General features: G+C 53.0%; 1 pseudogene; it reads left to right on the top strand.

Annotated features, from left to right (window-relative positions):
- LOC147119185 (uncharacterized) overlaps positions 1–14,384 on the top strand; it is a 16,544-nt pseudogene extending 2,160 nt beyond the window's left edge.
- The last annotated feature ends 12,541 nt before the right edge of the window (positions 14,385–26,925 follow it).

The following is a 26,925-nucleotide window of genomic DNA, read 5'->3' as shown; positions in this document are numbered from 1 at the left end:
TGACTGTGTTATAGGACAATGAAGCCAGCTACCCTCTGACCGGAGGAATCAGGAGCCACTTTCTTAAGGCTTTTAATCTGCGATTTAATAATTTCAAAATGCTGTTACTTGTTCCACATTAAAATTTTATGTACTTTAAAATACTTCTAACATTGAATATAATTCTGGTTAATATTTGGGATCCAGGGTGTAGTTAGTAATGCTTGAAGACTTACGTTGCAGCTTCTGACCGCCTGTGTGAAGCAGAAACTCAGACATCGTTTGATTCTGAATCTTTGCTGGTTGTTCGAATGATGCCAATAAATCTGTATCCATTTCTGTGACTTTTCCTTAATTAGGAAATGCCCCTAATTGATGAAACCCCCGACTCGCTCCCCCTTCCTCCCTCTTCCCCCCTCCCCCCTCCTCTTCCCCCCTCCCCTCTCCACTCTCCCCTCCTCCATCTCCCCCCCTCCTCCTCCCCCTCACCCCCTCCTCCTCCCCCCCTCCCCCCTCTCCCCTCCTCCTCCCCCTCCCCTCCTCCCCCCTTCCCCCTCCTCCACACCCCTCCCCCCTCTCCCCTCCTCTCCCCCTCCTCCTCCCCCCTCCCCCCTCTCCCCCTCTCCTCCCCCCTACTCCTCCCCCCCTCCCCTCCTCTCTCCCCCTCCCCTCTCCCCTCTCCTCCTCCTTCTCCCTCCCCCCTCTCCCTCCCCCCTCTCCTCCCTCTCTCTCCCTCTCCCCCTCACCCCCTCCTCCACCTCTCCCCCTCTCTCTCCCCTCTCCCTCCTCTCTCTCCTCCCCCTCCCTCCTCTCCCCACTCCCTCCCTCCCTCCTCCCCCCTCTCCCCTCCCTCCCTCCCTCTCCCCCTCTCTCTTCCCCTCTCTCTCCCCCTCTCCTCCTCCCCTCTCCCTCCTCCCTCTCCCCCCTCTCTCTCCCCCCTCTCCTCCCTCTCTCTCCCTCCTCCTCCCTCCCCCTCCTCCCCTCTCTCCTCCCTCTCCCTCCTCCCTCTCCCCCTCTCCCTCCTCTCCTTCCCTCTCCCTCCTCCCCCCTCCCTCCTCTCCCTCCTCCCCCTCCCTCCTCTCCCTACTCCCTCCTCTCCCCCCTCTTCCTCCTCTCCCTCCTCTCTCCACTCCTCCTCCCCCCTTCCCCTCCTCCTCCTCCCCTGCCCCTCGCCCCTCCCCCTCTCCCCTCCTCCTCCTCTTCCTCCTCCCCTCTCCCTCTCCCTCTCCCCTCTGCTCCTCCCTCTCCCTTCTCCCTACTCCCTCTCCCCCCCTCTCCCTCCCCCTCTCCCTCCTCCCTCTCCCCTCTCTCTCCCCCTCTCCCTTATCCCTCCCCCTCTCTCTCCCCCCTCTCTCCCTCCTCCCCTCTCCCCCCTCCTCCCCCCTCTCCTCCCTCTCCTCCCTCTCCCCCTCTCCCCCCTCTCCCCTCCTCCCTCTCCCCCCTCTCCCCCCTCTCGCTCCTCTCCTCTCCCTCTCCTCTCCCTCCTCCCCTCTCCCCTTCCCCCTCCCTCCTCTCCCTCCCTCCCCCTCCCTCCTCTCCCCCTCTCCCTCCACTCCCCTCTCCCCCTCCCTCCCCCCTCTCCCCCCTCCCTCTCCCCCTCTCCTCCCCTCTCCTCTCCCTCCTCCCCTCCTCCCCTCTCCCCCTCCTCCTCCTCTCCCCTCTCCCTCCTCCCTCTCCCCTCTCCCTCCTCTCCCTCCTCCCCCCTCCCTGCTCTCCCCCCCTCCCCCCTCTCCCTCCTCTCCCTCCTCTCCCCCCTCTCCCTCCTCTCCCCCCCTCTCCCTCATCCCTCTCCCCTCCCCGAGCCCTCATCCCCCGCTCCAATCCCTCTTTCCGCCCTGGGGCCCGGGCCTCGGCACCTGGATGAACGCGTTCGCTTGGACGCGTTTGGCGGCCTCGGCCGTCACCCTGATGCCGTTGGCCGAGGCGAACACCCCGCACTGACATGGCCCAGCCGAGCCCAGCGCCCTGGGCAGCCTGAGCTCCGCAGCCGCCGTTCGGGCCGCAGGCCACAAAGCACCCGAGCCCAGCGCCCGGCGATGGCTTCGTGGAGCTCCGTACCGCCCCACCAGCCTTTAGAAAGATGGCAGCGATCACGGGCCGTTTGTTGAGCGGGACGGGAGGTGCCTAGCTTGGGCGTGGCTGGGGAGGGGAGGCCGAGGCTTCGAGGCCTGCAAAAAACGGTGAAAGGTAGGAAAATTAATGAGGTTAGAGAAAATATTTACAAATTAATTCACTTTTTTTAAAAACAATTTAATTGTGTTTTAAAAGCTACTTTTTTTTTTTGCTGAGAAATCTAGATTTGAAAATAAACGCGCAGAAAGTGGGAAAAAGAAATGAAGAGTTAGGAATCAAGATGGCGACCACTCACCTCAGCTCAGAAGGATTAGGGCCCGCCCATACACGCAATGAAACGCCCCCCGTGATGCACCGATTGGTCAACCATCAGGTTAATCCCCTGTACGATTGGTCAACCATCACGTCACTCAATGCTAATGAGCAGAATGTTGCTGTTTTTTGAACCTTTTTTGTATACTGTCCTAACAATTTTTGTCTGACCAAAAAGTAAATACACCTATCAGAGTCCCCTAATGATAAGCTTTCTTTTGATATAACATATGTGTAGGTACGCTCTATAACTTTTGATTGTATAGCCGGGCAGACAGACGGAAAGACAGACGGAAAGACAAACCGCTTTACAGATTTGGGAGTTAAAATACTGTTATTTTTCCTCTGTGGCATTTGTTAGTTTCAGGCAATAACAACAACTATTTATATAACATCTTTAATGTAGTAAAATGTCCCAACGCGCTTCACGGGAGCGTTATAAAACAAAATTTGAGACCGGGTACAAACCAAGCATATTCCCATAAGGAGGAAAGCTGGGACGTCCAAAGCTCGAGCTCCCTGGATGACAAAGGATGTCGAGGTTAGAATAAAACAGAAAAAGGAGGTTTACAACAAATGTCAGGTACAGAATACAGTCAAAAACCAGGAGAATACAGAGTGTGGGGGAAATTGAAAAAGGATATATGAAAGAAAGACTTGCATTTATATAGCGCCTTTCACGACCCACCGGAAATCTCAAAGCTCTTTACAGCCAATGAAGTACTTTTGAAGTGGAGTCACTGTTGTAATGTGGGAAACACAGCAGCCAATTTGTGCTCAGCAAGCTCCCACAAACAGCATTGTGATAATAACCAGATTATCTGTTTTTGTTATGTTGGTTGAGGGATAAATATTGGCCAGGACACCGGGGATAACTCCCCTACTCTTCTTCAAAATAGTGCCATGGGATCTTTTACATCCACCTGAGAGAGCAGACAGGACCTCAGTTTAAAGTCTCATCAGAAAGACAGCACCTCCAACAGTGCAGCACTCCCTCAGCCCTGCACTGGAGCGTCAGCTTAGCTTTATGTGCTCAAGTGGGACTAGAACCCACAACCTTCTGACTCAGAGGCGAGTGTGCTACCCACTGAACCACAGCTGACATAAGGGAGAGAGTACGAGAAAAGATTAGTGGGTAACGTAAAAGGGAACCCGAAAATCTTTTATAAACGTATGAAAAGTAAAAGGATAGTTAAAGGAATGGTGGGGTCGATTAGGGACCAAATAGGAGCTCATCATACGGAGGCAGAGGGCGTGGTTGAGGTACTGAATGAGTACTTAGCATCTGTCTTCACAAAAGAAGAGGATGAAGTTAATGTCGCAGTAGAGGAGGGGGGAGTAGAGAAATTGGATAAAAATGGATAGAAAGGAGGTCCTAAATATGTTGTCATCACTCAAAGTTAACAAGTCACCCGGTCCAGATGCGATGCATCCTAGGTTGCTGAGGGAAGCTAGGGTGGAGACAGCAGAAGCTCCGACCACAATCTTTCAATCTCCCTCAGATATATGGGAGTGGTGCCAGAAGACTGGAGGATTGAAAATGTTACACCCTGTTTAAAAAAGGGGAGAGGGATAAACCTGGTAACTACAGGCCAATCAGTCTAATGTCAGTGATGGGTGAACGATTAGAGACCATGGTCAAGGACAAAATTAATTCTCACTTGGAGAAGCATGGGTTAATAAGGGGCAGCCAGTGTGGATTTGTTAAAGGTAAATCGTGTCTGACTAACCTGATTGAGTTCTTTGATGAAGTAACAGAGGGTTGATGAAGGTAGTGCAGCAGATGTTGTATATATGGACTTTCAAAAGGCATTTGATAAAGTACCACATAAGAGACTTAGTTGGAAAATAGAAGAACAGGGAATTAAAGGGCTGATGGTAATTTGGGTATAATTGGCTAAGGGAGAGGAGACAGTGAGTAGTGCTGAGGGATGTTTTTCTGACTGGAGGGAAGTATGCAGTGGGTTCCCCCAGGGGTCGGGATTAGGACCATTGCTTTTCTTGTTATATATAACTGACCTGGACTTGGGTATAGGTATGCAAGTTTGAAGTTTACGGATGATACAAAACTTGGCAACATGGTAAATAGTGATGATGTGGAGATGCCGGTGTTGGACTGGGGTGGACAAATGTGAGAAGTCACACAATACCAGGTTATAGTCCAACAGCTTTATTTGAAATCACAAGCTTTCGGAGTGCTGCTCCTTCGTCAGGTGAAGTGAAGAGAAGCATATAAGCACAACATATATAGTCAGAGAGTATCACAGAAATCACAGAAACCCCACAGTGCAGATAGAGGCCATTTCGGCCCATCGAGCCTGCACCGACACATATCCCACCTGATCCCCGTAACCCCTACACCAACACATATCCCACCCTAACCCTGTAACCCCACGTATTTAATCCCCCTAACACTAAGGGTCAATTTATCATAGCCAATCAACCTAACCCGCACATCTTTGGACTGTGGGAGGAAACCGGAGCACCCGGAGGAAACCCACGCAAACACGGGGAGAATGTGCAAACTCCACACAGACAGTCACCCGAGGCCGGATTCGAACCCGGGTCCCTGGCGCTGTGAGGCAACAGTGCTAACCACTATGCCACCGTGCTGCCCACTGCCAGATGATTACAGATAATCTTTCTAACTGCCCTTTATCACACCTCGGCAGAGAGATAATCACAGCAATCACAGGTGTGAATGGTGTCCAAACAGGTCAGTCAGGAAAACATTACATCAAAGAACAATGAGGTGGGGTCACAAGGGGTCAAATGTTGCAGATGCTGGGGTCTGTATGAAAAACAAAAAACAAACAAAAAGAAATTTTTTTTTTTGCTGGAAATCACTGCAGGTCCGGCCGCATCTGTGTAGAGAGAACAAGCCAACGACAACTTGAGTCTGGATGACTCTACGTCAGGTGGGGTTACATGTAGCGTGACATGAACCCAAGATCTCAGTTGAGGCCGTCCTCATGAGTGCGGAACTTGGCTATCAGTTTCTGCTCGACGATTTTGCGTTGTCTTGTGTCTCAAAGGCCGCCTTGGAGAATGCTTATCTGAAGATCAGAGGCTGAATGTCCTTGACTGCTGAAGTGTTCCCCGACTGGGAGGGAACACTCCTGCCTGGCGATTGTTGTGCGGTGTCCGTTCATCCGTTGTCACAGTGCCTGCATGGTCTCGCCGAGATGTACCATGCTCCGGGGCATCCTTTCCTGCAACGTATGAGGTAGACAACGTTGGCCAAGTCACATGAGTATGTACTGGTGGGTGGTGTCCTCACGTGTGATGATGGTATCTGTGTTGATGATCTGGCATGTCTTGCAGAGGTTGCCGTGGCAGGGTTATGTGGTGTCGTGGTCGCTGTTCTCCTGAAAGCTGGGTAATTTGCTGTGAATGATGGCCTCTTTGAGGTTAGGCGGCTGTTTGAAGGTGAGTAGTGGAGGCGTGGGGATGGCCTTAGCGAGGTGTTCATTGTCATCGATGACATGTTGAAGGCTGCGAAGAACATGGCATAGTTTCTCCGCTCTGGCGAAGTACTGGACGACGAAGGGTACTCTGTTGGTTGCGACATGGGCTGGTTGGGCCGAATGGCCTGTTTCTGTGCCTTATATCCTGTGTAAAACTAACAATCTCAGTTTTGCAATTTTTAATTCACTATTTCCTGTAAAGTGATTATTGAAATCTGAGCCAGTGTGTTGTGAGACAAAGAGCCTTGTGTCCAATAAGGGGAATAAAGGCCCACAGCCTCCCCTGGCCCCGGGCCCTGAACAAGGGACTGGAGAAACTCGCTGCCCTGTGGATCAGACAATCAGCCGGCGCTAGTCCCGCCCCTCGGGCTCCCCGATTGGTTGGAGAACCCGCCGCCGGCTCGCTCCTCCAGCCCCGCCCCACTCGCTCCCTATTGGTCGGAAGCTCCCGTCAATCAGGCTGCGGGCCTGGGTCACGTGTCCCTCACCGACTTTACAAAGAAAGCCTCGCGCGGTCGCCTTGCGGAACTGCAGGTCAGCAGGAGCGGGGTCGGGAGATTAATAAACTGCGGGTAGGCCACGCCACAGGGTTTATAAAGTTGGAGAACGGCCTCAGGCTCGAATGAGATCCAGCGGCTTGGTCTGTGTTTCGCCGGATGGCAGCGGTGAGGCTTCTCCTTGGTGACAGGCCCGGGTTAGGCGCCACCATCTTGGTGGAGGAAAGACAGCCCGGTTCCAGCTGCAGCAATGCGCATGCGCGGCCACCTTGGTACAGGAACAGGGAGTGGGCGGGGCTTCAGTGTCCTAGTGACCAGCAGAGAAAATCATTGATTCATTGATTTTATTCTCACTCTGCACACAGCAGGTGGAGAACTGAACCCAAACAGAGTAGAGGGAGGGGGAAAACTGGGAGTGGAGGAAAGGAATGTTGGAGATGGTGCAATGGGTTTAGGTTTCAGCACAGGGAGGAGAGAGAGTGTGTGGGACGGGGATTTACAGCTTTTGGGGAACAAGAGAGGAAAGAATGTTCCATAGAAACTAGAATTGTCTTCTGAATTTCTATCCTGTATTTACAGTGATGACTTTTGTAAACTCCTTTTACAGGGTATTAGAAGGGCAGGATTTGCAGATGGGTAACTCAAACCAAACATCACGTCAAGATCTGACAGAGTCACTCGATTCATCAGGACCTGAATATCATCGGCCTTTGAATGTGGGAGGAGGAATGTTTGTCTGTTCTGTCTGTGGGAAAAGGTTTCAAACATGAGTGTGACTGGAAAAGCACCGAGACACACACACCCGAGTGAGAGTGTTCCAGTGCACTGACTGTGGAAAGAGCTTTAACCAGTTACACAGCCTGAAAAACATCGCAGCATTCACAGCGGGGAGAAACCGTACACGTGTTCTGTGTGTGGACGAGGCTTCAACTGATTGTCCAACCTGGAGAGACACAAGGACACCCGCACCACAGAGAAACCGTGGAAATGTGGGGACTGTGGGAAGGGAGTCAAATACCCATCAGATCTGGAAAAACATCGACACAGTCACACCGGGGAGAGGCCGTTCACCGGCTCCGTGTGTGGGAAGGGATTCACTGGGAGATCCAGCCTTCGAACACACCAGCGAGTTCACACCGGGGAGCGACCGTTCACCTGCTCCGTGTGTGGGAAGGGATTCACTCGTTCATCCACCCTGCTGACACACCAGTGAGTTCACACCGGAGAGAAACCATTCCCCTGCCCCATGTGTGGGAAGGGATTCGCTCAGTCATCCCACCTGCTGACACACCAGCACATTCACACTGGGGAGAGATCTTTTGAATGCTCTGATTGTAAGAAGAGCTTTAAAAGCACAGAGAAGAGCTTTAAAAGCACAGAGCAACTGGTGACTGATATACCTATCAATTCATCCAATGAAAAGCGACGAGTTAAGATAGTAACTATAGGTTTTTATTGGCTAAATAACAGAGCCCACCCTCGTGGGTGATCGGGTCCAACAAGGAGGAATACCAGCCAGTCGACCACCTTTATACCTGGGCAAGCAGGCAGAGCCATGGGCGGAGTCAGCTGTGGTCAGCCCAGGTATAACAGCGTGACAAGAGGTGACCTTGTGTAGTGATACAACAGTGTAAACAGTGATAACCATAGTGTAACGATATAAACAGTGATAACCATAGTGTAACGATAGTGAACGATAAAAGTGGTTTACCACATTCACCCCTTGTTTAGATTTGAGTCCGGCGGGGTGAAGTGTACTACCAGTTCGGGTATGTCAGTCTGTCCGGAGGCCTCGTAAGTCTTTCTGATCGGCGCAGCAGCGGCGGCGGTGGTGCAGTATCCGATGTTAATGCTGGTGTCTGCGTGGTCGGCGAAGGCTCGTGGGGTTCCGGCATGCCGTCTACCTGGGCTGGATTTGGGGGAGTGGTGGGGGGTAACGGTGGTGTCTCAGGGGTGCCCGAGGGTGCAAGGTCTCGTAAGGAGACTGTGTCCTCCCGCCCGTCTGGGTATGCCACATAGGCGTACTGGGGGTTGGCGTGCAGGAGGTCCACCCTCTCGACCAGGGGGTCCGTTTTATGGGCCCTCACGTGCTTTCGCAGCAAGACGGGCCCCGGAGAAGTCAGCCATGTTGGTAGCGAGGTTCCCGTAGTCGACTTCCTGGGGAAAACAAACATTCGTTCATGGGGGGTGGCATTAATGGCCGTGCAAAGCAGTGACCGGATGGAATGCAGCGCTGCCGGGAGGACTTCCTGCCAGCGCGAGGTTGGGAGGCCCTTAGACTTTAAGGCTAAGAGAACGGCCTTCCAGGCAGTCGCGTTCTCTCTTTCCACCTGGCCGTTCCCTCGGGGGTTGTAGCTGGTGGTCCTGCTTGCAGCAATACCTCTCGCTAGTAGGAACTGGCGAAGTTCCTCGCTCATGAAGGATGAGCCCCGGTCGCTATGTATATAGTTCGGGAACCCGAACAAGGCGAAGAGGTCGTTCAGGCATTTGATGACCGTGGTACTGGTCATGTCTGGGCAGGGGAAGGCAAAGGGGAAACGGGAGTACTCATCAATGATGTTGAAGAAGTACACATTACGGTCAGAGGACGGGAGGGGCCCCTTAAAATCGATGCTCAAGCGCTCGAAGGGGCGGGTGGCCTTGATCAGGCTTGCTCTGTCCGGCCTAAAGAAATGCGGTTTGCATTCGGCACAGGTTTGGCAGTTCCTGGTCATGGTCCTGACCTCCTCGATGGAGTAGGGCAGGTTGCGGGCCTTAATGAAGTGGTAAAGTCTGGTGACCCCGGGGTGGCAGAGGTCATTGTGGAGGGTCTGCAGTCTATCAATTTGCGCGTTGGCGCATGTACTTCGTGATAGAGCATCTGGGGGTTCGTTCAGTTTACCAGGCCGGTACAAGATATCATAATCATAGGTGGAGAGCTCGATTCTCCACCTCAAGATCTTGTCGTTCTTGATTTTGCCCCTCAGCTTGTTATTAAACATAAAGCGACCGAACGCTGGTCGGTGAGGAGGGTAAATCGTTTGCCTGCCAGGTAATGCCTCCAGCGTCGTACTGCCTCCACGATCGCCTGGGCCTCCTTCTCGACCGAAGAGTGTCGGATCTCAGGGCCCTGGAGGGTCCTTGAGAAGAAGGCCACAGGTCTCCCCGCCTGGTTAAGGGTTGCAGCTAGGGCGAAGTCGGATGCATCGCTCTCCACTTGGAAAGGGATAGACTCATCCACCGCGTGCATTGTGGCCTTAGCAATGTCTCCCTTTATGAGGGAGAAGGCTGCGCACGCTTCTGCCGTCAGGGGGAAGGAGGTGGACTTCATGAGGGGTCTGGCTTTGTCCGCATAATTCGGCACCCATTGGGCATAGTAGGCGAAGAGCCCCAGGGTTCTCTTCAGCGTCTTTGGGCAGTGGGGGAGGGGAAGCTCCATGAGGGGGCGCATTCTTTTGGGGTCGGGGCCGATGACTCCGTTCTCTACTACGCAGCCGAGGATGGCAAGACGCGGGGTGTTAAACACACATTTCTCCTTATTGTAAGTGAGGTTCAGCCGTTCGGCCGTACGGAGGAATTTCTCCAGATTAACGTGGTCCTGCTGGTCGTGGCCGCAGATGGTGACGTTATCTAGATAAGGGAACGTGGCCTGCAGCCCGTTCTGGTCAACCATCCGGTCCATCTCCCTTTGGAAGACCGAAACCCCGTTGGTGACGCCGAAGGGAACCCTAAGGAAGTGGTAGAGGCGGCCAGTCGCCTTGAAGGCGGTATACTGGCGGTCCTCAGGGCAGATAGGGAGTTGGTGATAGTCCGACTTAAGGTCGATGGTAGAGAATACCCGGTACTGTGCAATCTGATTGACCATATCAGATATGCGGGGAAGTGGGTATGCGTCCAGCTGGGTGTACCGGTTTATGGTTTGGCTGTAGTCGATGACCAGGCGGTTTTTATTGCCGGTCTTAACGACTACGACCTGGGCACGCCAGGGGCTGTTGCTCCTCTCGATGATGCCCTCCTTCAGGAGACGCTGCACCTCAGAGCTAATAAAAGCTCTGTCCCCGGCGCTGTACCGCCTGCTCTTGGTGGCGACGGGTTTACAGTCGCGGGTGAGGTTAGCGAGCAGGGAGGGGGGCGGGACCTTGAGGGTGGATAGGCCGCAGGTGGTATGCGGTGGGCGGTTTAAAGGCTGCTGGTTGTCGACTGTGAGTGGGGGGAGGGGTCCACCGTATGCCAAAGTGACACTTTGAAGGTGGGATTGGAAATCCAGCCCTAGTAGGACGGCAGCGCATAGCTGGGGCAGGACGAGGAGTTTAAAATTTTTATACTCCGTGCCCCTAACCGACAGGGTCACAACACAGTAGCCGCTGATGTCTGTAGAATGGGACCTCGACGCCATCGAGATCCGGTTGCGCGTTGGCCGGACAGTGAGGGAGTAGTGGCTCACCGTGTCTGGATGGATGAAACTCTCCGTGCTTCCGCTGTCGAACAGGCAGGTCGTGGCGTGGCCGTTTACTTTGATGTCCATCATGGACTTGGACAGGTGATGCGGGCGAGCTTGGTCCAGTGTGACGGAGGCTAGTGTATGGCTGAGCGAGCTGCTGTAGTCTGCGGGTGAGGCGGTGGTCGGGTCTGGAGACAAGGTGGCGGTCGAGTGTGGTGGACAAAATGGCAGCGCCCGCGACGTTGAATAAAATGGCGGAGAAGATGGCCGCCCCCACAACTCACATGAGGCATTGCTGGCGTCGGTGGCCTTGATCAAAGATGGCCGCCCCCACGACTCACACAAGGGGATACTGGCATCTGTGGCCTTGATGAAAGATGGCTGCCCCCACAACTCGCATGAGGCACTGCTGGCGTCTGTGGCTCTCCCCCTGCAGGCCTTCGCGAAGTGGCCTTTCTTGTGGCAGTCGGAGCAAGTCGCGTTTCTTGCAGGGCAGCGCGTCCTCGGGTGTTTCGCCTGGCCACAGAAGAAGCAGCCGGTGGCCCGATCACGGGGCTCCGATGTCGCAGCTGGTACCGGGGGGTGGCGGTCCCGATCGGTTCTGGGATGCCGACGCTGAGGTAGGTCCCAGAGGCGGCGGTGCGAGGGGTATTGCGGCCGGGGTCGGGCCCGAGTCCCAGGGTCGCGCAGCACAGTACCTGGAGTACGCCTCGAGGTCCCGATGGGCCACTTCCAGAGAGCGAGCGAGGGCTGCAGTTGTATTCAGGTCGAGGTCCTTTGATTCGAGCAGTCTTTGCCGTGAGTAGTCGGACCGAAGGCCTTTCACGAAGGCATCGCGGATATTCCCTTCAGTATTTTCTGCAGCCGTTACAGCTTTAAAGTCACAGTCCCTGCCGAGTGTTTGTAGCGCCGGTAAAAATTCATCTACAGACTCTCCTGGCTGCTGCGAGCGGGATCTTAGGAGATGTCTGGCATACATAGAATTTACCGGGCTCCGGTACTGCTCTTTCAGCAGGTTGAGGGCGTCCTCGTATGTAGCAAGGTCCCGGATGAATGCAAATACTTTAGGGCTCACCTGTGCGGTCAGAACTCTTAGTTTGGATCCCGGAGGCACGCCGGATTCTCCCAGGTAGGATTCGAAACAGCTCAGCCAGTGTTCGAAGTCGAGGGCTGAGTTCGCTGCCTGAGGGTTTAGATCCAGGTACGGCGGTCGGAGGGCTCGCAGCCAGGCCGGCTGCTGTGGCTGTTGTAGCTGGCCGTTTGGCTGGTCGCTTGGCTGCTCCGATCCACTCATTTCAAAATTTAGCCAATAAAATTGATATACCTATCAATTCATCCAATGAAAAGCGACGAGTTAAGATAGTAACTATAGGTTTTTATTGGCTAAATAACAGAGCCCACCCTCGTGGGTGATCGGGTCCAACAAGGAGGAATACCAGCCAGTCGACCACCTTTATACCTGGGCAAGCAGGCGGAGCCATGGGTGGAGTCAGCTGTGGTCAGCCCAGGTATAACAGCATGACGAGGTGACCTTGTGTAGTGATACAACAGTGTAAACAGTGATAACCATAGTGTAACGATATAAACAGTGATAACCATAGTGTAACGATAGTGAACGATAAAAGTGGTTTACCACAGTGACCCATCAGCGCACTCACACTGGGGAGAAGCCGTTCACCTGCTCAGTGTGTGGGAAGGGATTTACTCGGTCTTCTACCCTGCTGACACACCAGCGAGTTCACTCTGAGGAGAGGCCATTCACCTGCTCTGAGTGTGGGAATCGATTCACTCTGTCATCCCACCTGCTGACTCACCAGCGAGTTCACACTGGGGAGAGGCCGTTCACATGCTCCGTGTGTGGGAAGGAATTTACTCAGTCACCCAACCTGCTGAAACACCAGCGAGTTCACAAGTGACTGCAGGGTTGGATTCTGCTGTTTTTGCTGCTGTTAATCACATCCAGGACTGAACCATGTTCATTCTGACAGTTGGGGTTTGTTTCTGCTGATGTTACTAACCCCTTTAACTGTCTGGAGCTTAATATTCTGGATGTATAGCTGATTGACTTGTTGGGGCTGCAGTGTCCCTTTAAGAACCGTTCTCCTTAATTCAGGGATTGTCATCAGAAATTTGTTTACAATAAAATTATGAACTTTTACTTCAAACCTAAATTGATCTTTGGTACAAAATCTACAATTCAGTGTCTGAAAAGTTCCACTGATTAACATCTCCAATTAGAAAGTGCTGATTAATCCTCGCTGACAATTCTTACTGACTTGCACATTACACACAGTGGCACCTCCATTATCCACCAGAAAGAAGGGGAATGGGAATTGGTGGAGAATCGAGAGTCCCCAAATGTTGCCCATTCCGTCTGGTACAGCAATCCTCTCGGCACGGGATGGAGACAAGTCCAATCGAAGCAACGGGCTGAGTTTAATCTTTCTAGGCCTGTGGGGTTGGTTGATATCAGACAGGAGGAGATTGGTGTCGGTGACTGTGGGGTTGGTTTATATCAGACAGGAGGAGATTGGTGTCAGTGACTGTGGGGTTGGTTTATATCAGACAGGAGGAGATTGGTGTCAGTGACTGTGGGGTTGGTTTATATCAGACAGGAGAAGATTGGTGTCTGACTGTGGGGTTGGTTTATAACAGACAGGAGGAGATTGGTGTCGGTGACTGTGGGGTTGGTTTATATCAGACAGGAGGAGGTTGGTGTCAGTGACTGTGGGGTTGGTTTATATCAGACAGGAGGAGATTGGTGTCAGTGACTGGGGATAGTTGATATCAGACAGGAGGAGATTGGTATCAGTGACTGTGGGGCTGGTTTATATCAGACAGGAGGAGATTGGTGTCAGTGACTGCGGGGTTGGTTTATAGCAGACAGGAGGAGATTGGTGCCAGTGACTGTGGGGCTGGTTTATATCAGACAGGAGGAGATTGGTGTCAATGACGGGTTGGTTTATATCAGACAGGAGGAGATTGGTGTCAGTGACTGTGGGGTTGGTTTATATCAGACAGGAGGAGATTGGTATCAGTGACTGTGGGGCTGGTTTATATCAGACAGGAGGAGATTGGTATCAGTGACTGTGGGGCTGGTTAATATCAGACAGGAGGAGATCGGTGTTAGTGACAGTGGGGTTGGTTTATATCAGACAGGAGGAGATTTGGGTCAGTGACTGTGGGGTTGGTTTATATCAGACAGGCGGAGATTGGTGTCAGTGACTGTGGGGTTGGTTTATATCAGACAGGAGGAGATTGGTGTCAGTGACTGTGGGGTTGGTTTATATCAGACAGGAGGAGATTGGTGTCAGTGACTGTGGGGTTGGTTTATATCAGAAAGGAGGAGATTGGTGTCAGTGACTGTGGGGTTGGTTTATATCAGACAGGAGGAGATTGGTGTCAGTGACTGTGGGGTTGGTTTATATCAGGCAGGAGGAGATTGGTGTGAGTGACTGTGGGGTTGGTTTATATCAGACAGGAGGAGATTGGTGTCAGTGACTGGGGGGTTGGTTTATATCAGACAGGAGAAACTAGTCAAAGTTGGAGAAAATGTACTTTTGTATGTATATTATGTCTATATATATATATGTATTTATATATATATTAAACAGTGTTATTCCTATATTTAACGACTGTGGTAGGAATTGTTTTTGATTCATTCCTGGGATGTGGGTGTCGCTGGATGGCTCAGCATTTATTGCCCATCCCTAGGTGCCCTCGAGAAGGTGGTGAGCCGCCTCCAACTGCCCTCCATTGTTGGGGCGAAATTCAAAGCGCCGCGAGCGGGAGCTCAAACTGTCAAACAAAGGCCAGCCCCGCCCACTGCACCCTGCTCACTCTCCAATTTGTGGCTGCAGGGGTGGGCGGGGCAGTATAGGGCCAATCAGTGCACTCCCCGCCTCCGCCTGGGAGCTGGGCTTTGCTCAGCTGAGCAGATCACGTGGGCTAGAAGGAAGGCGGCCACAAGGCAGCTTGTGTGGTCACTGGGCCTCTTGTATTGGAGAATCAAGGAGGAGGGAGTTTTAAAATACTATTACCGCAGTTAATCATCAAATAACTATTTATTGCAAAAAATAAAGCTCAGTGATTTGAAATGCAAAGACTTGCATTTATGGAGAGGCTTCTGTGATCTCAGGATGTCCCAAAGCGCTTTACAGACAATGAATACTTGTGTTGTGTTACAGGGGGTCCGGGGAATTTTTATAACACAGGAGGGGCCTCAGAGAACCCCTGATCTACACTGTCCCATCAAACACTCCCAGGGCAGGTACAGCATGGGTTAGATACAGAGTAAAGCTCCCTCTGCACTGTCCCATCAAACACTCCCAGGGCAGGGACAGCACGGGTTAGATACAGAGTAAAACTCCCTCTACACTGTCCCATCAAACACTCCCAGGGCAGGTACAGCACACGTTAGATACAGAGTAAAACTCCCTCTACACTGTCCCATCAAACACTCCCAGGGCAGGTACAGCACACGTTAGATACAGAGTAAAACTCCCTCTACACTGTCCCATCAAACACTCCCAGGGCAGGTACAGCACACGTTAGATACAGAGTAAAACTCCCTCTACACTGTCTCACCAAACACTCCCAGGACAGGTACAGCACACGTTAGATACAGAGTAAAACTCCCTCTACACTGTCCCATCAAACACTCCCAGGGCAGGTACAGCACACGTTAGATACAGAGTAAAACTCCCTCTACACTGTCCCATCAAACACGCCCAGGGCAGGTACAGCACGGGTTAGATACAGAGTAAAGCTCACTCTACACTGTCCCATCCAACACTCCCAGGGCAGGTAAAGCACACGTTAGATACAGAGTAAAGCTCCCTCTACACTGTCCCATCAAACACTCCCAGGGCAGGTACAGCACGGGTTAGATACAGAGTAAAGCAGCTTCTACACTGTCCCATCAAACACTCCCAGGGCAGGTACAGCATGGGTTAGATACAGTGTAAAGCTCCCTCTACACTGTCCATTAAACACTCCCAGGGCAGGTACAGCACAGGTTAGATACAGAGTAAAGCTCCCTCTACACTGTCTCATCAAACACTCCCAGGGCAGGTACAGCATGAGTTGGATAGGGAGTAAGGCTCCCTCTACACTGTCCCTTCAAACACTGCCAGGGCATGTACAGCACGGGTTAGATACAGAGTAAAGCTCTCTCTACACTGTCTCATCAAACACTCCCAGGGCAGGCACAGCACGGGTTAGATACAGAGTAAAGGTCCCTCTACACTGTCCCATCAAACACTCCCAGGGCAGGTACAGCACGGGTTAGATACAGAGTAAAGGTCCCCCTACACTGTCTCATGAAACACTCCCAGGGCAGGTACAGCATGGGTTAGATACAGAGTAAATCTCCATCTGCACTGTCCCATCAAACACTCCCAGGGCAGGTACAGCACGGGTTAGATACAGAGTAAAGCTCTTTCTACACTGTCCCATCAAACACTCCCAGGACAGGTACAGCATGCGTTAGATACAGTGTGAAGCTCCCTCTACACTGTCCATTAAACACTGCCAGGGCATGTACAGCACGGGTTAGATACAGAGTAAAGCTCTCTCTACACTGTCCCATGAAACACTCCCAGGGCAGGTACAGCACGGGTTAGATACAGAGTAAAGCTCCCTCTAAACTGTCCCATCAAACACTCCCAGGGCAGGTGCAGCATGGGTTAGATACAGAGTAAAGCTCCCTCTACACTGTCCCATCAAACACTCCCAGGGCAGATACAGCACGGGTTAGATACAGAGTAAAGCTCCCTCTACACTGTCCCATCAAACACTCCTAGGGCAGGTACAGCACGGGTTAGATACAGAGTAAAGCTCCCTCTACACTGTCCCATCAAACACTCCCAGGGCAGGTACAACACGGGTTAGATACAGAGTAAAGCTCATCTACACTGTCCCCATCAAACACTCCCAGGGCAGGTACAGCATGGATTAGAGACAGAGTAAAGCTCCGTCTACACTGTCCCATCAAACACTCCCAGGGCAGGTACAGCACGGGTTAGATACAGAGTAAAGCTCTTTCTACACTGTCCCATCAAAGACTCCCAGGGCAGGCACAGCACAGGTTAGATACAGAGTAAAGCTTCGTCTACACTGTCCCATCAAACACTCCCAGGGCAGTTACAGCACGGGTTAGATACAGAGTAAAGCTCCCTCTACACTGTCCCATCAATCACTCCCAGGGCAGTTACAGCATGGATTAGATACAGTGTAAAGCTCCCTCTACACTGTCCATTAAACACTCCCAGGGCAGGTACAGCACAGGTTAGATGCAGAGTAAAGCTCGCTCTGCACTGTCTCATCAAACACTTCCAGGGCAGGTACAGCATGAGTTAGATAGGGAGTAAAGCTCCCCCTACACTGTCCCATCAAACAGTCCCAGGGCAGGTACAGCACGGGTTAGAGACAGAGTAAAGCTCCCTCTACACTGTCCCATCAAACACTACCAGGGCAGGTACAGCACGGGTTAGATACAGAGTGTGGTAAACCACTGTTTGTATTCCACTGTGTACATGCCTGGACATGCCTCGGCTGACTCCTCCCACAAGTCCTAGAATAATGGTGACTGCTCCCCAGCCCTTTGTATTTCTGGACCGGTCGACCCCTTGAGGCAGTCATTCATTCTTTTGTTAATAAAAGCCTTTAGTTACTCTCTTAACTCTCAGGCCTAGAAATTCAGTTGCCTTAGCGCCGCTTTTGAGGCGCTAGAGGGACTAGCGCCAGAGTTATGGCCAGTTTTAAAATTCCCTGGGGCCCTAAATCGGCGTTGCACCGGTAGCGCTGCGCCGGCACCGATGACGTCATTGGTGTGCGCAGCGTCCCGGTTGCCATGCCGACGGGCCCTAGCGCCGAAATTCAGTTGCGGCCGCCTCGCCCGTGGCAGCCGCAACTAAGACTCTGGCAACAGAGTCCAACATGTGTTTGCGCCGGCGCATTAAAGGCCCCGCGGCGGCCGGCCGCTTTCCCGCCGGCCGCCTGCCCGCAGCTCCCTCCCCGGACTTCTCCCCCCCCCCCCCCCGGAACAGATGCAAGCCCGGCACTTGTCCGAGGTGCCGGGCTCATTTTTGAAGAGATTTGCGCGGGCCGCGGCCGGGTGCAGGCAGCTCCTCCTTAACGGAAGGAGGAGGCCTGCACTTCCCGAGCCTGCCGCACCGCATCGGGTGCCGCAGCGCCGGAATTGCGGCGCGAAACGGCAGTTAGCGCCGATTTACCGCCGCAAAGACTCTTAAGTAGCGCCGGCAGCCGTTTGGGCGCGGCCCTGCTGAATTTTTGGCGCGCGCAGGGGGACTTAGCGCCGGCACTAACTTCCGGCGCTAAAGCCCTGGCTAAGCCAAAACCCAATTTCTAGGCCTCAGTCTTTTATGAGTAATTGATAGCGCATCAATTTTATTAACAACATTTTTATAATGGAGAAGATCCTCACACCAGCATGCCTGGACTTAGACCATCGGGAGGCGGACTCATCCACCAAATTTACTCACTGGCTTAAGTGTTTCGAAAAATTCCTGACCGCCTCCGCAGCAATCAAATCGGACGAGGACAAACTGGATGTCCTGACCTCCAAAGTGAACCACCGAGTGTACTCGGTCATCCAAGACGCGACCTCGTACGCGGACGCTATCAAGCTCCTCAAGGACCAGTACACGCGCCCAGTGAACGAAGTGTACGCCAGGCACCTTCTGGGGAGTCGTAAACAACAACCTGGGGAATCGACCGTGGAATACCTTCAGGCACTGTCTGTGCTTGGCCGGGCCTGTGGTTGTAAGGATGTAAAGGCCGCCGTGTACACAGAGGAACTTATCCGGGACGCTTTTGTAGCGGGCCACAGATCCAATTACACCCGACAGCGACTGTTGGAGCAGAGTGACCTCGACCTCAACAAGGCCTCTGAACTCGCACTATCATTGGATGCAGCCTACCGGGGCATGGATGCCTACTCCTCTGCACCGTGGACACCACGGGGAATGACAGCCTGGGACACGGTAGGACCGCCTCATAGCGCCGTGCCACCCCAGCCACGGCCCAACTACCGCAGCAGTGTCCCAAGGCCAGACAGCAGTGCCCCAAGGCCAGAAATGCTACTTCTGTGGCCAGGCAAAACACCCCAGAGCGCGCTGCCCGGCGAAAAACGCGATCTGCTTGGGCTGCGGGAAGAAGGGACACTACGCTAACGTCTGCAGGGCCAAAGCCACCCCGAACCCAGCAGCGCCGCGTGTGGGCCATGCGGGCCGCCATCTTGGGCCTCCCCGGCCATGTGCGAACCACCGGTACAGCAGCCATTTTGGACGCCTCCAGCCACATGGGGATCATGGACGCCGCCATCTTGGACGACAGCTGGAACGCAGCAGGCCCCCAACACCGCCTCATCTGATACCCGCAGCGACACACCGACCCCTACGCTGGCATCCGTTACACTGGACCAAGCGAGACTGCACCAGCTGGCCAGTTCCACAATGGACATTAAGGTAAATGGCCACGATACAATCTGCCTTTTTGACTCTGGGAGCACGGAGAGCTTCATCCACCCCGACACGGTGCGGCGTTGATCTCTCCCAGTCCTGCCTGCGTACCAGCGGATTTCTATGGCCTCCGAGTCCCAGTCGGCGGACATCGGCGGCTACTGCATAGTGACACTCGTAGTAGACGGGACCGTGTACGATCATTTTAAACTTCTGGTCCTGCCCGACCTCTGCGCTGCCGTCCTGCTGGGGTTAGATTTTCAGTGCCACCTTAAAAGTGTTACGATGGCGTACGGTGGACCCCTACCCCCACTCACAGTCCGCAGCCAGCAGCTCCCAAATTGCCCGCCGCGCACCAGGTGCAACCTCTCCACACTCAGAGTCACCCCCCCCCCCACTGTTTGCTAACCTCACCCCCGACTGTAAGCCCATCGCCATAAAGAGCAGGCGATACAGTGCCGGGGACAGGGTTTTCATTAAAACCGAAGTGGAGCGGCTCCTGAAGGAAGGGATTATTGAGGGCAGCACCAGCCCCTGGCGAGCCCAGGTTGTGGTCGTTAAGACCGGCGAGAAGCAGCGCCTGGTCATCGACTACAGCCAGACAATAAATCGCTACACCCTGCTGGATGCCTACCCACTCCCCCGCATAGCTGATATGGTCAACCAGATCGCGCAGTACCGCGTCTTCTCGACCATTGACCTGAAATCAGCGTACCACCAGCTCCCTATCCGCCCTGAGGACCGCCAGTATACTGCCTTTGAGGCAAACGGCCGCCTCTACCACTTCCTTAGGGTTCCCTTTGGCGTCACCAACGGGGTCTCCGTCTTCCAAAGGGAGATGGACCGGATGGTAGATCAAAATGCGTTGCAGGCCACTTTCCCATATCTGGAAAATGTGACCATCTGCGGCCGTGACTTGCAGGACCATGACGCAAACCTCGAAAAATTCCTCCGCACCGCCCAACTCCTGAACCTGACACATAACAAGGAGAAGTGCATATTCCGCACAAACCGCCTCGCCATCCTTGGCTGTGTTGTGGAACACGGAGTCATCGGCCCCGACCCCGACCGGATGCGTCCCCTTATGGAACTCCCACTGCCCCACTGCCTCAAGGCCCTGAAGAGGTGCCTAGGGTTTTTCTCCTATTATGCCCAGTGGGTCCCCTACTATGCGGACAAGGCCCATCCGCTGATCAAGTCCACCTCTTTTCCCTTGACGGCAGAGGCCCGCTTAGCCTTCCACCGTATCAAGGAAGACATTGCCAAAGCCACCATGCACGCAGTGGACGAATCCATCCCCTTCCAGGTGGAAAGCGACGCGTCCGACTTTGCCATGGCCGCTACCCTCAATCAGGAGGGGAGACCCGTGGCCTTCTTTTCACGAACCCTCCAAGGCCCGGAGACCAGACACTCCGCTGTTGAGAAGGAGGCCCAGGCGATTGTGGAGGCTGTGCGTCATTGGAGGCACTACCTGGCCGGAAAACGATTTACCCTGCTCACTGACCAACGTTCAGTTGCTTTCATGTTTAACAACAAGCAGAGGGGCAAAATCAAAAATGACAAGATCTTGAGGTGGAGAATCGAACTTTCCACCTACAATTACGAGATCTTTTACCGGCCCGGGAAGCTCAATGAACCCCCGGATGCGCTATCGCGTGGCACCTGCGCCAGCGCGCAGATCGATAGACTGTGGGCCCTCCACAATGACCTCTGCCACCCGGGGGTCACCAGGTTCTTCCACTTCATCAAGGCCCGCAACCTGCCTTACTCCATTGAGGAGGTCAGGACCATGACCAGGAACTGCCAAGTCTGCGCTGAGTGCAAACCGCACTTTTATAGACCAGACAGGGCCCACCTGATAAAAGCCACTCGCCCCTTCGAGCGCCTGAGCGTTGATTTTAAAGGATCTCTCTCCTCCTCCGACTGCAATGTGTACTTCCTCAATATTATTGATGAGTACTCCCGTTTCCCGTTCGCCATCCCCTGCCCGGACATGACCAGTGCCACGGTCATTAAATGTCTGAACGACCTCTTCACCCTGTTCGGTTTCCCCAGCTATATCCATAGCGACCGGGGCTCATCGTTTATGAGCGACGAACTCCGTCAGTACCTGCTAACTAGGGGTATTGCCACAAGCAGGACCACCAGTTACAACCCCCGGGGGAACGGACAGGTGGAAAGAGAAAATGCGACAGTTTGGAAGGCCGCCCTGCTAGCCTTAAAGTCCAGGGGCCTTCCAACCTCCCGCTGGCAGGATGTGCTCCCCGATGCGCTCCACTCTATTCGGTCACTGCTCTGCACTGCCACTAACGCCACCCCTCATGAGAAAATGTTTGTCTTCCCAAGGAAGTCCACATCGGGGACATCGCTACCGCCATGACTGATGTCCCCAGGGCCGGTCCTACTGAGAAGGCACGTGAGGACCCATAAAACGGACCCCCTGGTCGAGAGGGTCGACCTCCTCCACGCCAACCCCCAGTATGCTTACATTGTATACCCGGACGGGCGGGAAGACACAGTCTCCATAAGAGACCTTGCACCCTCGGGGGCCGCAGTAACCCACTACTCACTATCACCCCCCCCCCACGATCCGATATCCAGCCCCAGCAGACGGCAGGCCTGGGCCCCGCGACCCGCTCGACATCAACGAGGACGACACGCCTGTGCCACAGCCCACGCAGGACTCGACGCCGGAAGCTCCACTACCCCTGCCGTCGCCACGCCGATCACAGCGGCAGACAAGACCTCCGGAGAGACTCCAATACACTAACTTTTAATACACTTCACCCCGCCGGACTCAATTTTAAACAAGGGGTGAATGTGGTAAACCACTGTTTGTATTCCACTGTGTACATGCCTGGACATGCCTCGGCTGACTCCTCCCACAGGTCCTAGTATAAAGGTGACTGCTCCCCAGCCCTTTGTATTTCTGGACCGGTCGACCACTCGAGGCACACCTTCATTCTTTTGTTAATAAAAGCCTTTACTTACTCTCTTAACTCTCAGTCTTTTATGAGTAATTGATAGCGCATCACAGAGTAAAGCTCCCTCTACACTGTCCCATTAAACACTCCCAGGGCAGGTACAGCATGGGTTAGATACAGAGTAAAGCTCCCTCTACACTGTCCCATCAAACACTCCCAAGGCAGGTACAGCATGGGTTAGATACAGAGTAAAGCTCCCTCTACACTGTCCCATCAAACACTCCCAGGGCAGGTACAGCATGAGTTAGATATAGAGTAAGGCTCCCTCTACACTGTCCCATCAAACACTCCCACGGCAGGTACAGCACGGGTTAGATACAGAGTAAAGCTCTTTCTACACTGTCCCATCAAACACTCCCAGGGCAGGTACAGCATGAATTAGATACAGTGTAAAGCTCCCTCTGCACTGTCCATTAACCACTCCCAGGGCAGGTACAGCACGGGTTAGATACAGAGTAAAGCTCCCTCTACCCTGTCTCATCAAACATTCCCAGGGCAGGTACAGCATGAGTTAGATATGGAGTAAAGCTCCCTCTACACTCTCCGATCAAACACCCCCAGGGCAGGTACAGCACGGGTTAGATACAGAGTAAAGCTCCCTCTACACTGTCCCATCAAACACTCACAGGGCAAGTACATCACGGTGTAGATACAGAGTAAAGCTCCCTCTACACTGTCCCATCAAACACTCCCAGGGCAGGTACAGCATGGGTTAGATACAGAGCAAAGCTCCACCTACACCGTCCCATCAAACAGTCCCAGGGCAGGTACACCACGGTTCAGATACAGAGTAAAGCTCACTCTACACTGTCCCATCAAACACTCCCAGGGCAGGTCCAGCACGGGTTAGATACAGAGTAAAGCTCCCTCTACACTGTCCCATCAAACACTCCCAGTGCAGGTATAGCACGGGTTAGATACAGAGTAAAGGTCCCTCTACACTGTCCCATCAAACACTCCCAGGGCAGGTACAGCATAGGTTAGATACAGAGTAAAGCTCCCTCTACACTGTCCCATCAAACACTCCCAGGGCAGGTACAGCATGGGTTAGATACAGAGTAAAGCTCCCTCTACACTGTCCCATCAAACACTCCCTGGGCAGATACAGCACGGGTTAGATACAGAGTAAATCTGCATCTGTACTGTCCCATCAAACACTCCCAGGGCAGGTACAGCACGGGTTAGAGACAGAGTAACGCTCTTTCTACACTGTCCCATCAAACACTCACAGGGCAGGGACAGCATGGATTAGATACAGAGTAAAGCTCCCTCTACACTGTCTATTAAACACTCCCAGGGCAGGTACAGCACAGGTTAGATACAGAGTAAAGCTCCCTCTACACTGTCTCATCAAACACTCCCAGGGCAAGTACAGCATGAGTTAGATACAGAGTAAATCTCCCTCTACACTGTCCCATCAAACAGTCCCAGGGCAGGTGCAGCATGGCTTAGATACAGAGTAAAGCTCCCTCTGCACTGTCCATTAAACACTCCCAGGGCAGGTACAGCATTGGTCTCATCCAGCACTCCCAGGGCAGGTACAGCATGAGTTAGATAGGGAGTAAAGCTTCCTCTACACTGTCCCATCAAACACTGCCAGGGCATGTACAGCACGGGATAGATACAGAGCAAAGCTCTCTCAACACTGTCCCATCAAACATTCCCAGGGCAGGTACAACACGGGTTAGATACAGAGTAAAGCTCCCTCTACACTGTCCCATCAAACACTCCTAGGGCAGGAACAGCACGGGTTAGATACAGAGTAAAGCTCCCTCTACACTGTCCCATCAAACACTCCCAGTGCAGGTACAGCAAGGGTTAGATACAGAGTAAAGCTCCCTCTACACTGTCCCATCAAACACTCCCAGGGCAGGTACAGTATGGATTAGAGACAGAGTAAAGCTCCATCAACACTGTCCCATCAAACACTCCCACGGCAGGCACAGCATGGGTTAGATACAGAGTAAAGCTCCCTCTACACTGTCTCATCAAACACTCCCAGGGCAGGTACAGCATGAGTTAGATAGGGAGTAAAGCTCCCTCTACACTGTCCCATCAAACACTCCCAGGGCAGTTACAGCACGGGTTAGATACAGAGTAAAGGTCCCTCTACACTGTCCCATCAACACTCCCAGGGCAGGTACAGCACAGGTCAGATACAGAGTAAAGCTCGCTCTACACAGTCCCATCAAACACTCCCAGGGCAGATACAGCACGGGTTAGATACAGAGTAAATCTCCATATGCACTGTCCCATCGAACACTGCCAGGGCAGGTACAGCACGGGTTAGGTACAGAGTAACGCTCTTTCTGCACTGTCCCATCAAACACTCCAAGGGCAGGCACAGCATGGATTAGATACAGTGTAAAGCTCCCTCTATACAGTCCATTAAACACTCCCAGGGCAGGTGCAGCATGGGTTAGATACAGAGTAAAGCTCCCTCTACACTGTCCCATCAAACACTCCCAGGGCAGGTACAGCACGGGTTAGACACAGAGTAAATCTCCATCTGCACTGTCCCATCAAACGCTCCCAGGGCATGTACAGCACTGGTTAGATACAGAGTAAAGCTCCCTCTACACTGTCCCATCAAACACTCCCAGGACAGGTACAGCATGGGTTAGATACAGAGTAAAGCTATCTCTACACTGTCCCATCAAACACTCCCAGGGCAGGTACAGCATGGATTAGAGACAGAGTAAAGCTCTGTCTACACTGTCCCATCAAACACTCCCAGGGCAGGTACAGCACAGGTCAGATACAGAGTAAAGCTCCCTCTACACAGTCCCATCAAACACTCCCAGGGCAGATACAGCATGGGTTAGATACAGAGTAAATCTCCATCTGCACTGTCCCATCAAACACTCCCAGGGCAGGTACAGCACGGGTTAGCGACAGAGTAACGCTCTTTCTACACTGTCCCATCAAACACTCCAAGGGCAGGTACAGCATGGATTAGATACAGTGTAAAGCTCCCTCTACACTGTCCATTAAACACTCTCAGGGCAGGTGCAGCATGGGTTAGAAACAGAGTAAAGCTCCCTCTACACTGTCCCATCAAACACTCCCAGGGCAGGTACAGCACGGGTTAGATACAGAGTAAATCTCCATCTGCACTGTCCCATCAAACGCTCCCAGGGCATGTACAGCACTGGTTAGATACAGAGTAAAGCTCCCTCTACACTGTCCCATCAAACACTCCCAGGGCAGGTACAGCATGGATTAGAGACAGAGTAAAGCTATCTCTACACTGTCCCATCAAACAGTCCCAGGGCAGGTACAGCACGGTTCAGATACAGAGTAAAGCTCACTCTACAATGTCCCATCAAACACTCCCAGGGCAGGTACAGCACAGGTTAGATACAGAGTAAAGCTCCCTCTACACTCTCCCATCAAACACTCCCAGGGCAGTTACAGCACGGGTTAGATACAGAGTAAAGCTCCCTCTGCACTGTCCCATCAAACACTCCCAGGGCAGGTACAGCATGGGTTAGATACAGTGTAAAGCTCCCTCTACACTGTCCATTAAACACTCCCAGGGCAGGTACAGCACAGGTTAGATGCAGAGTAAAGCTCCCTCTACACTGTCTCATTAAACACTCCCACGGCAGGTACAGCATGGGTTAGATAGGGAGTAAAGCTCCCTCTACACTGTCCCATCAAACAGTCCCAGGGCAGGTACAGCACGGGTTAGATACAGAGTAAAGCTCGCTGTACACTCTCCCATCAAACACTCCCAGGGCAGGCACAGCACGGGTTAGATACAGAGTAAAGGTCCGTCTACACTGTTCCATCAAACACTCCCAGGGCAGGTACAGCACGGGTTAGATACAGAGTAAAGCTCCCCCTACACTGTCCCATCAAACACTCCCAGGGCAGGTACAGCATAGGTTAGACACAGAGTAAAGCTCCCTCTACACTGTCCCATTCAACACTCCCAGGGCAGGTACAGCATGGGTTAGATACTGAGTAAAGCTCCCTCTACACTGTCCCATCAAACACTCCCAAGGCAGGTACAGCATGGGTTAGATACAGAGTAAAGCTCCCTCTACACTGTCCCATCAAACACTTCCAGGGCAGGTACAGCACACGTTACACATAGAGTAAGGCTCCCTCTGCACTGTCCCATCAAACACTCCCAGGGCAGGTAGAGCATGGGTTAGATACAGTGTAAAGCTCCCTCAACACTGTCCATTAACCACTCCCAGGGCAGGTACAGCACGGGTTAGATACAGAGTAAAGCTCCCTCTACCCTGTCTCATCAAACACTCCCAGGGCAGGTACAGCATGAGTTAGATACGGAGTAAAGCTCCCTCTACACTCTCCCATCAAACACTCCCAGGGCAGGTACAGCACGGGTTAGATATAGAGTAAAGCTCCCTCTGCACTGTCCCATCAAACACTCACAGGGCAAGTACATCACGGTGTAGATACAGAGTAAAGCTCCCTCTACACTGTCCCATCAAACAGTCCCAGGGCAGGTACAGCACGGTTCAGATACAGAGTAAAGCTCACTCTACACTGTCCCATCAAACACTCCCAGGGCAGGTACAGCACGGGTTAGATACAGAGTAAAACTCTTTCTACACTGTCCCATCAAACACTCCCAGGGCAGGTACAGCACAGGTTAGATACAGAGTAAAGCTCCCTCTACGCTGTCCCATCAAACACCCCCAGGGCAGTTACAGCACGGGTTAGATACAGAGTAAA

Source organism: Somniosus microcephalus, chromosome 4 (genome assembly GCF_052327205.1).
Source record: "Somniosus microcephalus isolate GS21.2 chromosome 4, FLI_Smic_1.0, whole genome shotgun sequence".
NCBI classification, from domain to species: Eukaryota; Metazoa; Chordata; class Chondrichthyes; order Squaliformes; family Somniosidae; genus Somniosus; species Somniosus microcephalus.
This window is presented reverse-complemented; position numbering and strand designations above follow the sequence as displayed.